The sequence below is a fragment of the Phyllostomus hastatus genome, unplaced genomic scaffold (assembly GCF_019186645.2).
Source record: "Phyllostomus hastatus isolate PE091 unplaced genomic scaffold, TTU_PhHast_1.1 phas_contig_62, whole genome shotgun sequence".
NCBI lineage: Eukaryota > Metazoa > Chordata > Mammalia > Chiroptera > Phyllostomidae > Phyllostomus > Phyllostomus hastatus.
Window position 1 is genome coordinate 9,629,416 of NW_025333921.1, and position 16,443 is coordinate 9,645,858.

Here is a 16,443-nt window from a genome sequence, read left to right on the forward strand (position 1 = left end):
AGGAGGTAGCTGAGGCGCTGGTGGCGGTGCTGTGAGGGGTGTGGGGATTGAAACCGTGGAAGTGCTGTCTTCGGCTCTGTTAACCCCGTCTGCGGCTTATGGCATTGAGTCGCATCCACCGTCAGGTCAGTTGGGGTGGGCGCGTTGGAATTGGCTGGCGGGGGTGACCCGCTGGGCACGAAAGGCTTGCCTTGTTTCAGGCCGCACTGGGGCCGGGTCCTCAGTCTCCCGCCGGGTTTGCGGCCTGGCCTACCCTGCCTTCGGCGCCCAGTTGTCCATTCCTTGCCCCTTCCCACCTGTTGGTGGAGCAGTGCGAGGTTTCTTTTCTTAGACAAACGTTTCTCTGAGGGGCGGGGAAATGTGGGCCTCCACCTTGATTTTACGAAGCGAATTGCGGGTAAATCTGAAGCCCTTGCTCCCTTCAAGAGCTGGAAACTGTGTGGCTGGGACGACTAGAAGTGGAAGGAGCTCACTAGTAGCCGACAGAGCGTAGTGAAATACAATACAAATTCTGTTAATAAAGCTTAATTTAGGCGTCTTGTAGGACGCGTTCTGCATTCTGACTACATAAGCCACATTTTGGGGACCCTCAGGCACATCACGCCAGAGATAAGCCAAAACTTTTGCCAGGATAGGATAGAAGCAGAGAAATTTAGACATTGAAGACCTTTTGAAGAAATCTGTTAAAGAATAATGTTTAAGTTAATAAGTAATACTGCTCTTAATGTATGATTGATGATGATACTAGAATACTGCGTTATTTTATGCCATTGGATTGTTACTTTAAGGTGATCTGGCAACTGATCCAGTCTGTTCAGAAATACGTTAAATTTTTCTACAGCTGGAAAGGTTGAAATTTAAAGCAAGTTTCATAGATGGAGGGATGAAGCTCAGGTTGAAACTTAAGTGTTTTGGGTTCTGTAGGAGCTTAAGAGGCTTGAAAAAACAAACTACTGTTAGGTATTCTTCCCCGCCCCCCCCCCTTATAATCTCATTCTAGAGTTGCAAAAGTTGGAACTTTCCACTCTACAGCCTTTGGTAGGCAAAAAGTGAATGAAAGGAATTTTACTGAGGAAGACTAATTCTTAGATTGTGAACTCGAGAATAATTAGGGTTGGCCAAAGTTGGCTAATTATTAGTAGATGGCATGAAATATTTGAAAATTGAAAAGCATAAATTTTTAGTGTCACAGTATTTGGTAGTATTTTTACTTATTTGAAGAAGAAAAATAATTTTATAAGTCAAATGATAAAATTTGTGTTTGTGTTTCAAGGGAAAGAACAGAACCATGGTATGTTAGCAATTATGCATAAAGCATAGGATTTTTTTTTAAATACCCAAAGGAGAAACTAGTAGTTGCAGCCAAATGATGATTTTTTTTCCTAAAAAAAATCTGAGGGATGCAGGGTTTTATAAGTGTGTGTATGTATGTTTTATTCTTGTTTCTGGAACATAATAAGTGTTTAATAGTTGGAAACTTTTAAAAGGCCAACCTGTGACCATTCTACTTAGTTTCTGAAAACGGTTGCTAAAACCATTGGTTATGAGAGTCTTTTTCTTTTTTTCTTTTTAGCAGCCTGAGTCTTACCTGTGGATGAGGCATAGAGTAACTTGTAGGTTGCAAAGTTTGTTGATTTGTATTCCTCAAACTCTTGACTTTCAGTCCTTAGTGATGTCTTCAGATTTTTATGTGTTGCTCTGTTAATGAGGATAATCACTTGACTCTATGGGTGTAGAGTTAATATAGTATTAAAAAATAAGGTATGAGATCAAACTTCCCATTTTTAATTATGCATGGGTTATTTAATTCATCCTCTAAATTTCACCATGGCACGTTGAATTGTTAGTCACAAATTTAATGTATGCCTCCTTGGCCAGGTGGCTCAGTTGGTTGGAGCATCGTTCCTGTACACCAAAATGGTCTCTGGCTGGTGTGGCCCAGTGGATTGAGTGCTGGCCTACAACCCAAAGGGTCACTGATTTGATTCCCTGTTGGGCTGGGCACATGCCTGGGTTGCAGGCCAGGTACCCAGTCAGGGGCAGGAGAGAGAATCACACATTGATGTACCCCCCCTCCCTTCCCCTCTCTCTAAAAATAAAGAATTTTTGTAAAAGTTCTCTGGTTTGATCCTGGGTCAGGGCATGGAAGGGAGGCAACTGATTGATCTCTTTCTCCCCTGCTTCTCTTTCTCTCTCTTTAAAAAAAAATCAATAAATATATCCTCTGGTGAGGATTTAAAAGAAGTTTAATGTATATCATAACTAAACTAAAAGTTAAAGGCGTACTATAGAACTGTATTTTTCCTGTACTGCGTATTTATTTTATTATGTTCTCTTTTGTACTTGTAGAATTTATGCCTCATGATTTTATAAGAAAGTGCAATGTAGTGAAAAAAAAGCATTGGTGGTTTGGTGAGTTGGATGAAGTAGGAAACTTTCATTTGAAAAGTTAAGTTGGGACCAGTTATAGCACTCACTTTTTCAACAAATTCTTTCATATACTGTTAGACACTACTTTAGGTTCTAGGGACACAGTAGTGAACAAAACAAAGGCCTCTGTTCTCACTGAGTGTAATATTCTATTAATAGAAATTTATCATAGTAATAGTGTAGCAATGTTTATCACATATTTTTTACTGCAACCCATAATGCAGGTTGGGGCAAAAGTAGGTTTACAGTTCATATGGAAAATAATATAATGATTAATAAATAATATAATAATAAACTCTGTTTTGTAGACCTAGTTTTTCCCCACCCTGTGTTATATGCATGTAACATTGCAGCCCAATAACAGTAGTTGAATTCTCTGTGTATTTCTACAATAAGCCCTTAAGTGTGTGTGCATTTTTTTTTATTCTGTGTGTTTTCATTTAAAAAAAGGTGGGCAGGGGAAGCTGGTTTGAAGCACTCTGAAGTTTGAAAAAGATTCAGGAGGGGAGATTATAATTTCTCGAATTATAACAATAGCAGTGGGAATGAAAAGAAGAGGAAAATCTTTATAACAAGGTGTGTGGGATTATTTTGCAGATGAGGCATAGAGAGGTTAAGTAACTTGCCCAAAGTTCCCTAATGGGTAGCTGGGCCAGATCCTTAATTCAGTTCTGCAGGACTCTAAAGCCCAAGCACTTCATTATGTCACTCCTATCTTGGTTATGAAGTAATATACTAGGTTTTAGTCTGGTGGAGTGGGGGTGGTGACTAAGGACTTTGAGGCTATTTATTTGTTATTTAGTGAATTGAATGGGTTCTAGGCCTCCAGATATACTATATTCCTGCTATTGATAGGTCTGGTCCTTACTGGCAAGAAACTTGCATTCTAGTAGGGAAGACAGACATGGAACAGGTATCACAAATATGATGTGTGCTATGGAGAAAAAGACTGATTGTTGTGGAAGCATCCTTGGAAGAACCTAACTGATTAGGGGGTATGGGAATACTTTTCAGGAATTGATACTTTAACTTTGTCCAGAAGAATGGCTTCAATTAGGTTGAAGGTTCTGAATGGGAATCTTGGGGTGGGATAGAGGTGGAAGAGCATTCCCTGTGGAAGAAACTGCATACACTAAGACTGTGAAGCTGAAAGGAGCTGAATTGGAAAACAAAACAAAACCTCAACAGAAATAGAATATCTGGGTTGTAGAATTTATTAGAGAATAGGCAAGAGTTTTTATGCTAGAGAAGATAGGGTTGTATCCTGACTCTGTCTTTTACTACTCATGTAACCTTGGACAAGTTACTTAATAAGTTTTCTTTTCCCCATTCTTAAGAATGGGAGAGTGGAATTAACAAAATACTTGTTCACTAAATAGTGTCTCTAACTATTGTCACTAATAGCTAATTGAAATCATAGCAGTACATGAAGACATGCTTTCTTTCATTCTTTTAAAAATAATAAGTGTCTTCAGTGTGATAGGCAATTCACTACAGTTTGTATATAATAGTTGAATTGCATATGTGTGTTAGATTATTTGTCATTTTCTAAAAGGGAGAAGAGGATATGCAGGGATGTTCAGCCTGCAGCCCATGGGCCACATGCGGCCCAGGCTGTCTATGAATATGACCCAATATGAAATTATAAATTTACTTAAAATATTATGAGGTTTTTTTATGTGATTACATGTTGCAGTGTATTTAATGTGTGGCCCGAGACAACTCTTCTTGTAGTGTGGCCCAGAGATGCCAAAAGGTTGGACACCCTTGAAGTAGTCTGTCATTTGAAAAATACTGGTCTAGTGGGGAGATATGATTACTTAAACTATAGGATGAGTAGTATGACTAAAAAGAACAAGCTGGTTAATTCTTATGTTTAGGGTATACTAAGTAAATTGTTTACTATGTAAGAATATAGTAAATTCTATGGGTAAAAGCAAAAAAGTAGAGGAAGATAAAGGGGATCAGGCATACTGGGGATGGGAGCAAGCTGCAACTTTAAATAGTATGGTCTAAGTAGATCTTATTGAGAGGGTGACAAAGGAGGAGGTGTGGAAGGTAGGAAGGTAGTCACATGGGTATCTGGAAGATCACTCAGGGTAGGGGAAACAGCTCTAAAGCTGGATAGTGTGTTCTGTCTAGAGACAGCAAGATGTCAGTATGTCTGGGGCTGAGTAAGAAAGGGTAAGAGTACTAGGAGATGAGGTCAAAGAAGTAAATAATGGGAAGGGCAATGGGCCATTGGAAGGACATCAACTTTTTCTCTGAGAAGGAGCAGTGGGATTACATTGTCTGATTTATGTTTGAAGAAGAATACTATCTGCTGTGTTGAGAACAGCCTGGAGACAGGTAAGAAGGGGTGGAGTAGAGCAAAAGTGAATAATCAGGAAGCCTATGATAGGTTACAGAAGACTGTATTAGCATTCTAGGTGAGAGATGAGTAGCTTGAACAAGGGTTTTAAGTGGGATTCTGAGTATATTTTACAGATCCCATAACAGATTGGTTGGCTGGGTATGAGAAAAAGAGAAGAATCAAGAATGACTCCAGATTTTTTATTTGAGTGGCTGGAAGGGGAGGGCATTTCTATCAGCGGAAATGTGAAAGGCTGTGGATAGAGCAGGTTTTGGGGGGGTAGAGATCAGTTCACGCAAGGACATTATATAATTTGAGTGATTGTATTTTTGCGGGTGAGGTCAAGTAGCAGTTGGATATATGAATCTGGGGTTTGGAAAAGAGGTTTAGGCAGGAGGTAGAGATTTGGGCGTTATTAATTAGTATTTAAAATCATGTGAGATTGGAAGTTAATGAAGATATGGAAGGGTAGAATGACCAAGGACTAAGTTCTGGGACACTCTTATTGTTAAAGATCATGCAGGAGAAGAGTACCCAGAGTCTCAGGAGACTATCACTTAGGAGTAATAGTGAGGTAGGAAGGAGTAGCACTAGGAGATGGTCTGGTAGCTAAGTAAAGAAGGTATATCAGTTCTGGCTGGTGTGGCTCAGTGGATTGAATGCTGGCCTGTGAACCAAAAGGTCGCTGGTTCGATTCCCAGTCAGGACAGGTGCCTGGGTTGTGCACCAGGTCCTGTCCCTGGTTGGGGCCATGTGACAGGCAGCTGATGGATATATCTGGCGCATGTTCCTGTTTCCCTCCCTCTCATTCTCCCTCTTTTCTCTTCTCTAAAAATAAATAATAAATGAAAAATGTTTAAAAAATGTATCAAAGAAGAACACATTATCCACCCAAGGAGTGTGTTGATGAGAAAATGAGATAGCTTAGGACAAAAATCTGTGGTGCTACTAAAAATTTCAGGACTGGTTGAAAATCTGGTATAGTTTAGACTCTAGACTTGCCTTCTCCATTTAGTATAGCCAGCAAAAACCTGGGTGTTCATTATTTGAAGAGGGTGGCACTGTGGAAGTTTTGGCACATCTGGTGGGAGATTGAACATTGGTGAAGAGTATTAATTAATGAAAATGGGAAATTGAATGAAAAGTTTATTTATTGAATGGTGAGATCTCTAACTCTGTCTTTTTTGTTCCCAGAATGCTTGTTGGCTTCCTTAATATAAATTGAAATATTCTTTTTGGGAAAACAACCCAAGGGGAATGATGTAAAGCACTGACATTTAGCGGGTTTCTCTTACCTCCCAACAGAATGTCATCCTGCACTGACTCCCACAGTTGCCAAACTTTATCTGGTTTCTAATTTGTTTTGTGATGCCTAATACTTACTCAATAGAAGTTTGAAGATCACTGTACTTGAGAAACCCAAACAAATAGTCAAAAGGCACTCGGAAGAGACAGTATTGAGAACAGAAGAAAATTTGAAGTAAATTATAGAGAGATAACGGGAGATATTGTACCAGTGAAACAGGAATAAGAGAATATAAAATTGATTATTCAGAGAAATTAAAAATAAAAATTTGAGCCTTGACTGGTGTGGCTTAACAGAATGAGCATTGTCCTGCAAAGCAAAAGGTGCCAGTTTGATTCCTTGTCAGGGTGCACATGCCTGGGTTGCAGGGCTCCGTCCTTGGTTGAGGTGCATACAAGAGGCAGCCAATTGATGTTTGTCTTTCACATGGATGTTTCTACCCCTCTCTTTCTTTCTCCCTTCCCCTCTTTCTAAAAAAATGAATAAGTAAAATTTTAAAACAAATTATAAATTTGATTCATACATTAAAAATCCAGTAAGAGAGATATGTCAGAGTAGAATGACTCAAGATGGGGAAAAAATGTGGGAAAATATAAGAAAAATATAGGATCAATCCAGGAGGTCTAACACCTGACTATTGTGAATTTAATCGACAGAGAACAGACAACCATGGAGAGAGAATTAGCAAATAAATATGAAACCTAAGAATTGAATGATGTACATGTTTAAATTAAAGGAGGCCCACAAAATGAATGGTCAAGACTCATCTTAAGGCACATCGTTATAGAATTTCAGAACATAATGAAGAAACTAAAAGCTTCCATGGGAAAAAAATACAGGTCAAACATAAAAGTGAGGAATAAAAATAGCATCAGCTTTTCTCAGTAGCAACAGTAGATGCTAGAAAACAGTGAATAGATTAATTCAAAACTCTTAAGTAAGATTATTTTCATTATAGAATTTTATACTCAATCTATCATTCAATTTTGAGTATTTTAGAAGTAGAAAATTTTAATTTTTTTCATCCCCACATACTCTTTTCTTTTAGAAAGTTATAGAAATGATTCTCTAAAAGAGCGAGTAAATTAAGAAAGTAAGTATTTTGGCTGTTATAAATAAGATTTATCCCAGGAGATAAGTGAAGGGAATTCTTTGGATCAAAACGAACAGACAAACCTAGACAAGGCAAATCAGTCTGAATGCTGGAGAAGGTTTGATGGTTTTAGAAAGAATGTCTCCAGAAGAGAACATGGAATTGATGAGTATGAGAGCTAGTTGTTTTTGAGGGAATTATATAAGAGCTCTCCAGGGCTGTGGGGTCAATTTTCAAGCACAGCCAAACATGTGAAAATTAAAGAGGAAAGATTTAAAGAGGTAGTAGCAAGGAAATGTAATTATAGTATATAAGATAATAAGAAGAATGTTTATATAGGCATACTAATGTAAATCTGAATATTGATTTAATTCCAAACTGGTAGAGTTATATTGGGAGCACAGAAAGGGAAATTGTGCACATGTATTTGGTATAATAGCTAAATCCAAATCTCTGATAGAAGGGCAGCAAAAGATGTCTAAAATTGGAAGAAAAACAAAACAAAACAAGAAATAACATACCTCCAGATCAACTCTGTGTTGGCTATCAGGTTTTTTGAAGTCTTTTTTTCCTCTTAAAGCTTCAAATAGATATAAAATGCATTGTGAAGTTCATCTTGTTTTCCTCACTAATTTTAAAGTATATCACCATAAGTTTGGATAGTACTTTCTAAGAAATTAATTGTTTGCAGTGATACTTCCATTTCTGTGAATTTAGTTTTTAAGAATTTCACATGATTTTATCTTATCTGGTGTTCGAAATAGCCCTGTGAAGCAGATAATGCAATTCTCATTAGTCCCATTTAATATGAAAAATAAGACTGACTTGGGATCAGGACTTACTCCCCCCTACCCCCCCCAACAACATTCTTTGTACTATTTACCATCCTGTACTACTTGTGATGAAAGAAGGATATGGAAATTCCTAGTCTTTTGTACTTTATTTTTTGTAATCTACTTACAATTTAGCTGTTTCCCTTTTTGTTTTATTGTGGTAAAACCACATAACTGCACTGGCTGGTATGACTCAGTAGATTGAGTGCTGGCCTGCAAACCGAAGAGTCCCCCATTTGATTTCCAGTCAGCGTATGCCTGGGTTATGGACCAGGTGCCTGGTTGGGAGCCTGTGAGAGGCAACTCATCGATGTATCTCTCATGCATCAATGAATCTCTCCCTCTTTTTCTCTCTCCCCCTCTCTAAAAAGGAATAAATAAAACCTTTATTTTAAAAAAAAAAAAAACATGTAACATAAAATTCACCTTAACTGTTTTTATGTGTACATTTCAGTAGTGTTAGCTATATTCACATGGTTGTGAAACATCTCCAGAACTTTTTCATCTGGCAAATCTGAAACTATATCCATTGAACACAATTTACCATTAATCCATGGACCCCCTTTCTTCCTGTTTCTAGTACCTGGTAACCATCATTATACTTTCTGTTTCTGTGAGTTTCACTACTTTAAGTACTTCACATAAGTACAATTATACAGTATTTGTCTTTTTGTGAATGGCTTATGTTACTTAGCATAAGGTTCATCCAATCCACATAGCATATGACAGGATTGCCTTCATTTTAAAGGCTGGATAATATTTCATTGTATGTATTTATATATATCAAATTTTGTTTATAAATTTATCTATCAATGGACATTGGAGTTGCTACCTCCTCTTGGCCTTTGTAGATAGCACTTCTGTGAAATGGGTTTGCTTTTTGAGATCCTGCTTTCAGTTAATTTGAATATATACCTGAAGTTGGATTTTTGGATTTCATGGTAGTTCTATTTTGAAATTTTAAAAAAGATTTTATTTATTTTTAGACAGAGGGCAAGGGAATGAGAAACAAAGGCAGAGAAACATTAATGTGTGGTTGCCTCTTGTGCGGCCCACATTTGGGCACCTGGCTTACAACCCAGGCATGTGCCCTGACTGGAAATCAAACCAGAGACCCTTTGGTTCGCAGGCTGGTGCTCAATCCAATGAGCCACACCAGCCAGGGCTATTTTGAATTTTTTGAGGAACCTCTGTACTGTTTTCTATGGTGATTTGACAGTACCACCGTTAGTGCCCAAGAATTCCAGTTTCTCTTCATCCTCTCCAGAACTTGTTATTTTCTGTTATTTGCTGCTATTAAACCATTTTACTGTGTGTGAGGGGATATCTGATGCTTTTGATTTGAATTTTCTGGTGATTAGTGGTGTTTTCACATGCATTTTTTCACATGCTTATTGGCCATTTGTGTATCATCTTTGGAGGAAGTGCTTTGCCCATTTTTTAATTGATTTTTTTTAATCATTGAGTTTTAGGAGTTCTTGATATATTCTGGATATTAAGATTTGCAAATACCTCCTATTTTGTGGGTTGCCTTTTCACTCTCTTGATTGTTGTCTTTTGGTATGCAAAAGTTTTAAGGTGTGCTTTAGGCCCATTTGTCTGCTTTCACTTTTTTTGCTTGTGCTTTTGGTGTCATATCCAAGAAACCATTGCCAAGCTTAGTATCAGTGAAGCTTTTTTCCTATGTTTTCTAAGAGTTTTGGGATTTTTTTGTTTTGTTTTTTAATTTTTTAATTTTATTTACTTATTTTTAGAGAGATGGGGAAGAGAAAGAGAGGGAGAGACATCAATGTGTGGTTGCCTCTCACATGCCTTGTACTGAGGACCTGGCCTGCACAACCCAGGCATGTTCCCTGACCTGGAATTGAACTGGCAACCCTTTGGCTCACAGGCCTGCGCTCAATCCACTGAGCCACACCAGCAAGAGGTTTTGGTTTTACATTTAGGTTTTTGATGCATTTTGAATTAATTTTTCTATATGGTGTTGTGTCCAACTTCATTCTTTTGCATTTGACACCTTTGTCAGAGAGCATTTGCCTATGTATGAGAAAGTGTCTTGTAACTATTCTGTTGGTTTTGTCTTCATTTTACTATCACATGTTGGCTTTCTCCTTTTGATACATTATTTCTATTTTTACCCATTTGTCATTTAATGTTAGTTGAAAGTTATGGTTGTTGTTAAGAAACACTGGTTCTAGTAATTGCCACGCAATGAAGAATATGTTGGAATAACATTAAAAAATAACTATTATTTTGGTACATTGATTTTCTTATGGGTACGGCTGATGTTCTTAATTCTTTTTACAACAGTGTAATTGCAGTGGAGTAATTGATAATCTGAAGATGCGGGAATGTGGTAAATTTGCTGATTCTAGAAGAAACCCTTACATCGTGTTTAAGTATGCAATTAGAGTAGGGTAGGTAGTAAATGACTCAGAATGTATCAACCAGCAGTCTTCTTTTGCTTTTTGATAAAAGACAAAAAGTAATAACTAATTTGCATTTGGAAATTACAAATGCATTTGCAAATGCACAATCTTTAGATGTGTCTTTAAAGAAGAATGAAGAGAGGGAAATAAATGGAGAAGCTTTTCGGATTTCTTTTTTCTAGGGCCTCAAATGGTTTAAACCTGGAAAAGAAGTGTATGACAGTCAGTCAGTAAAGAAAGGAACCTGTTTTTTTCTGGTAGTCTAATGCTTTGGAGTCTCCTTTATTATGTACCAACTAGATTTGCTTCTTGTATTTTTTTCTTTTCAAATTCCTCTGTAGAATTTCTTCTTGTCATTTCTTCTCAAACATCTCAAAACCCTCTGTAAATTTTCTTTTTATAACATTTCTTCTCAAATGCTTCTGGCTTTACCCTGCTTATTCCACTACTTACCCTTCCATAATGCAAACCCTCTTCATTCTGTTCAATCTGTCTTGTCTTTGAACTAATCCTAATTTCTGACTTCTTGGGAACTGTCAAGAAGGTTTGAACTCATAAGTTAAATGGGCAGTTCCCTATTCTTTGGTAATTTGTTATTTTTTTCTATTATTTCAAAACCTATAGTTTTTCAAAATTAACAGTTATATATTTCATGAAGCTTTTCTATATGGTTATAATTTTCAGTTGGTTGCGGTAATCTTTTTTTGTCTCATTTGAAATTCTTTCTTTCTCTCTCATTGTTTTCCATGTTTTTCTCTTTCCGACTAGTCCCATGGCCCAGGATGGCTATGGATGCAGCCCAACACAAAATCATAAATTTACTTAAAACATTACATAATTTTATTGCTAAAGTTTATTACTTAGGTATGTACATTTTCTATATTAGTGATCACAAACTTGGGACCTGTTTGATGATTTTAAAAGATTATCAGAAGGGCACTCTGAATAATAAAGGTTATTATGTGAGGACTTTTTTGCTTATCTGTGGTGGTGAATATCACGAAAATTATGCATGGACACTTTTTGCTCATCAGTTTTTGTTGGTGTTTATGTCTTTAATGTGTAGCCCAAGAGAACTCTTCTTCTTCTAGTGTGGCCTAGAGACACCAAAAGATTGGACATCCCTGCCTTTGAGTGTGAACTTATATTTAGCTATTCTCTACAAAGAATGTAATAGAGTGCTAGATAACATTAGGCATTGAGAACTTTTTTGTCCCTGCTTGACTTCCTTTCTTTTTCTTGTTCTTTTTTTTTTTATTCCCCTGACTTACCTGGTCATAGCTAATTTTTCCTGTGACATTCAGTGCCAAAAAGTCTATTGATTTATATTTTAAATTTATCCTATGAAACAGTTTGCTTCATACTACATTTTGAAGTAATAAACATTGAAGTCTGGATTTCATATGTACTTGACAATTTAAAAGATGCCCTTTATACACACAAAAGAGCCTAAAACTAGTAAGAAGAAAAACTAACAAAAATGTTTTACAATATAAATCATAAGGATCTGATTTCCTTAGTTTACAAAGAGCATGTACAAACCAGTGAGAAGAAAAATTAGTAATGCAGTAGAAAATATGGACAAAGGATGTGGAAAGGCTTTTAAGAAAAAAAAAAGAACTAGATATTCTCCTCATAGGTAGAAAATGCAAATTAAAATGAAGTGCCACTCTTATTCTTAAAAAAAAAGATTATTTATTTATAGATAGATAGATAGATAGATAGAGGGAAAGGGAGGGGGGGAGGGGGGGAGACATCAATGTGTAGTTGCCTATTGTCCACCCCCTAGTGGGGACCTGGCCCGCAACCTAGGCATGTGCCCTTACCAGGAATTGAACTGGTGACTCTTTGGTTTGCAGGTGACGCTCAATCCACTGAGCCACACCAGTCAGGGCTACTTATTTATTTTTAAGACAAATGAGCAAAAATTAAGTTTCATGGTATCTAGTGCTGACAAGGGGAGATGGAGAAATTGACATTGTCATGCATTGATTAATCAGTTAGGAATGCATTTATCTTTGAGTAATGGAAAACCTGTCAATTGATAGTAGTTTAAACAACTAGGGATTTATTTTTCTCACATTGTATGAATCTTGCACTGTGTTTGTTATTAATATCTTGATGATGTCAGAGCTGGCATTCTTAATTTTTCTGGCCAGTCCCTATTGACTGCTTCATGTACATAGGTTATTTCAGATATGCTCACAGTCAAGGTAAGAAAGAGTGATGGAACATACCTGTATATTATTTGTGACTCTGTTTCTCTCTCTCTCTTTTTATTCTCACCTGCGGACTTTTTTTTTTTAATGATACGTATGAGACCAAGTGTCCCTGGCTGCACAGGAGCATAGCAGACAGATATAGTTAAGACACAATGTTATTTTGAGCAGGGGGGACGACTTATTGTAGTTTGAATCCTGCTATATGAGGTCATTTTTTCCCATTGCTTTTAGAGAGAGAAACATCAATATGAGAGATGGAAACATCTATTGGGTGCCTTCTCACATGTGCCCTGACCAGAGATTGAACCCGCAGCTTTTCAGTGTACTGGACAGTGCTCCAGCCAACTGAGCCACACTGGCTAGGGGCATGACTCACTCTCCCTCTCTCTTAATTTTTTAATCAGGAAAGCAAAGTCTGTTCTCCAGAGCTCTGCAGTGTATGTCCTTTTCAGTCTCCTGATCTCTCCTTACATAGGTTAGCTGTCTTGCTTCTCTGAACAAACACGATGTTTTATTAGGAAGATGGTGAGAGGAGATAGTTGGTAAGCAACTATAAGTCTTGTCAGATGGCTACTGCAACTTTTCCAGAGATAAGTTTTCAGCATCCTCCCAAATTAAATATACATATGTTCTTTGATGCAACTGTTCCATTGTTCACGGTTCACTCGTGAATAGATTCTGTTCCCTGAAATATTTAGAGAACTTGATAGAAGTATAATACAATTTTCTGAATGTAAGGCTAGACCTCAGAATCATTGGATTTGGGGCCAAGGAATCTGTATTTTTAACTTACTAAGTAACTTGTGGAGCTGGGTTTGAGAATTTCTGTGTAGACTATAATGAAACCCAGGTTTTTAAAGTAGGCATAAAATTGCAAAAGACAAACAAACAAACAAACAAAAAACGAAAGAAAGAAAAGTAGCCAGCCAACCACTGGTATACTTTACCTGGCTTTTCTTAAGGCAAAACAAAACCTGTCCTTTGTTTCCCTTCACTTCTGTTAAATAATTGCAGATAAGCCAAAAGAAGAAAGCATCAGCCCAGTAATTTGAGGAAAACAACTGTTAACAAAAATCAACATTTTTATTGGGTATAAAATACTTTATTTGGTATAAATCCTTACAGATACATGTATTGCATATATACTTGCAATAATTAATTGCATTATTAATTGTAAATATATTGCATTAATTAATATTGCAAATTAATTTTTAATTTGGTATATAAATATGCCATTTGCTAAAGCATTCTCTTTTTATTTTTTAAAATAACTTTACTGTTGTTCAATTACAGTTGTCTGCATTTCCCTCCCTCCCCGTTCCAGCCAAACTCATCTCCCTCCCTTGTTTCCACCCTCCCCCTTGGTTTTGTCCATGTGTCCATGAAAACCCTTCCCCACATTGTACCCTCCCTCTTCCCCTCTGGTTATTGTTAGATTGTTCTTAATTTCAATGTCTGATTATATTTTGTTTGCTTTTTTCTTTTGTTGATTATGTTCATATGGTATTTGTCCCTCACCGCCTGGCTTATTTCACTTAGCATAATGCTCTTGAGTTCCATCCATGCTGTCCCAAAGGGTAGGAGTGCCTTCTTTCTCTCTGCTGCGTAGTATTCCATTGTGAAAATGTATCATAGGTTTTGTGTGTGTGTGTGTGTGTGTGTGTGTGTGTGTGTGTGTGTTTAAAGATTTTATTTATTTTAGAGAGAAGGGAAGGGAGGGAGAAAGAGAGGGGGAGAAATATCAATGTGTGATTGGCTCTTATGTGGTCCCCACTGGGGATCTGGCCTGCAAACAAGGCATGTGCTCTGTCTGGGAATTGAACCAGCAATACTCTGGCTCGCAGCCCACGCTCAATCCACTGAGCTATACCAGCTGAGGCTTGTACCATAGTTTTTTGATCCATTCATTTACTGATGAGCACTTAGGTTGCTTCCAGCACTTGGCTATTGTAGATTGTGCTGCTATGAACATTGGGGTGCATAGGTTCTTATGGATTGGTGTTTCAGGGCTTTTAGGATATAATCCTAGCAGTGGAGTTACTGGGTCAAAGGGCAGTTCCATTTTTAGTTTTCTGAGGAAATTCCATAGTGTATTCCACAGTGGCTGCACCAGCCTGCATTGCCACCAAAAGTACACTAGGGCTCCTTTTTTCCCCACGTCCTCTCCAACACTTGTTTGGTGATTTGTTTGTGATAGCCATTCTGACCTATGTGAAGTGGTATCTCATTGTGGTTTTAGTTTGCAACACTCTGATGGCTTGTGATGCTGAGCATCTTTTCATATGTCCCTGGGCCCTCTGTATATCCTCCTTGGCGAAGTGTCTGTTCAAGTCTTTTGCTGATTTTTTTATTGGGTTCTGTGTCTTCCTGGAGTGGAGTTGTGTGAGTTCTTTATATATTTTAGAGATCAAACCCTTGTCTGAGGTATCATTGGCAAATATGTTTTCCCATATAGTTGGTTCTCTTTTCATTTTAATGCTGTTGTCTTTAGCCATGCAGAAGTATTTTTAATTCGATGAGGTCCCGTTTGTTTATTCTTTCCTTTATGGTCCTTGCTTTAGGGGACATATCAGTGAAGATGTTGCTGCATGGAATGTCTGAGATTTTCCTGCTGATGTTTTCCTCTAGTACTTTTCTGGTGTCAGGACTTATATTTAAGTCTTTTATCCACCTTGCGTTTTTGTTGGTGTATGGTGTAAATTGGTGCTTGAGTTTCATTTTTTGTTTGTAGCTGTCCAGATCTCCCAACACCATTTGTGAAGAGGCTATTTTCACTCCATTTTATGCTTATGCCCCCTTTGTCGAATTATTAATTGAACGTAGAGACTTGGGTTTATTTCTGGGCTCTCTGTTCTGTTCCATTGGTCTATGTGTCTGTTCTTATGCCAGTACCAGGCAATTTTGATTACAGTGGCCTTGTAATACAGTTTGATATCAGGTATTGTGATCCCTCCTACTATGTTCTTCTTTCTCAGAATTGCTGCAGCTATTCAGGGTTGTTTATGGTTCCATATAAATTTCTGAAATGTTCTATATCTGTGAAATATGTCATTGGTACTTTAATAGGGATTGCATTGAATCTATAAAATGCTTTGGGTAGTATGGACATTTTGATGATGTTAATTCTTCCAGTCCATGAACATGGTACATGCTTCTATTTGTTTGTGTTTTCCTTAATTTCATTCTTCAGTGTTGTATAGTTTTCTGAGTACAGGTCTTTTACCTCCTTGGCTAGGTATATTCCTAGGTACTTTATTTTTCTTGTTGCCATATCAAATGGGATTTTTTCCCCTGATTTCTGTTTCTGATATTTTATTGTTGATGTACAAAAATGCCTTTGATTTCTTAATATTGACTTTGTATCTAGCTGTTTTGCCAAATTCACTTATTAGGTTGAGTAGTTTTTTTTGGTGGAGTCCATAGGAGTTTATGTACACTATCATGTCATCTGCAAACAATGACAGTTTTGCTTTTTCCTTTCCAATTTGGATGCCTTGTATTTCTTTTTCTTGTCTGATTGCTGTGGCTAGGACTTCCAATACTAGGGTGAATAGGAATGGTGAAAGCTGGCATCCTTGTCTTGTTCCTGATCTTAGTGGGAAAGATTTTAGTTTCTGCCTATTGAGTATGATGTTGGCTGTAGGTCTCTCATATATGGCCTTTATTATATTGAGGAATGCTCCATCTATTCCCACTTTGCTAAGTGTTTTTATCATAAATGGGTACTATACCTTATCAAATCATTTTTCCACATCTATTGATATGATCATGTGATTT

The 16,443-nt window shown here is 37.2% G+C and overlaps 1 protein-coding gene across 2 annotated transcripts in view; it reads left to right on the forward strand.

Annotated features, from left to right (window-relative positions):
* Positions 1 to 16,443, forward strand: part of PRPF39 (pre-mRNA processing factor 39) — a 46,916-nt gene continuing 30,473 nt past the window's right edge. For both annotated transcript variants that reach the window (XM_045848537.1, XM_045848538.1), the window contains exon 1: positions 1 to 125. The gene's annotated coding sequence lies outside the window, so the exon portion shown is untranslated. The remainder of the gene's footprint in view (positions 126 to 16,443) is intronic.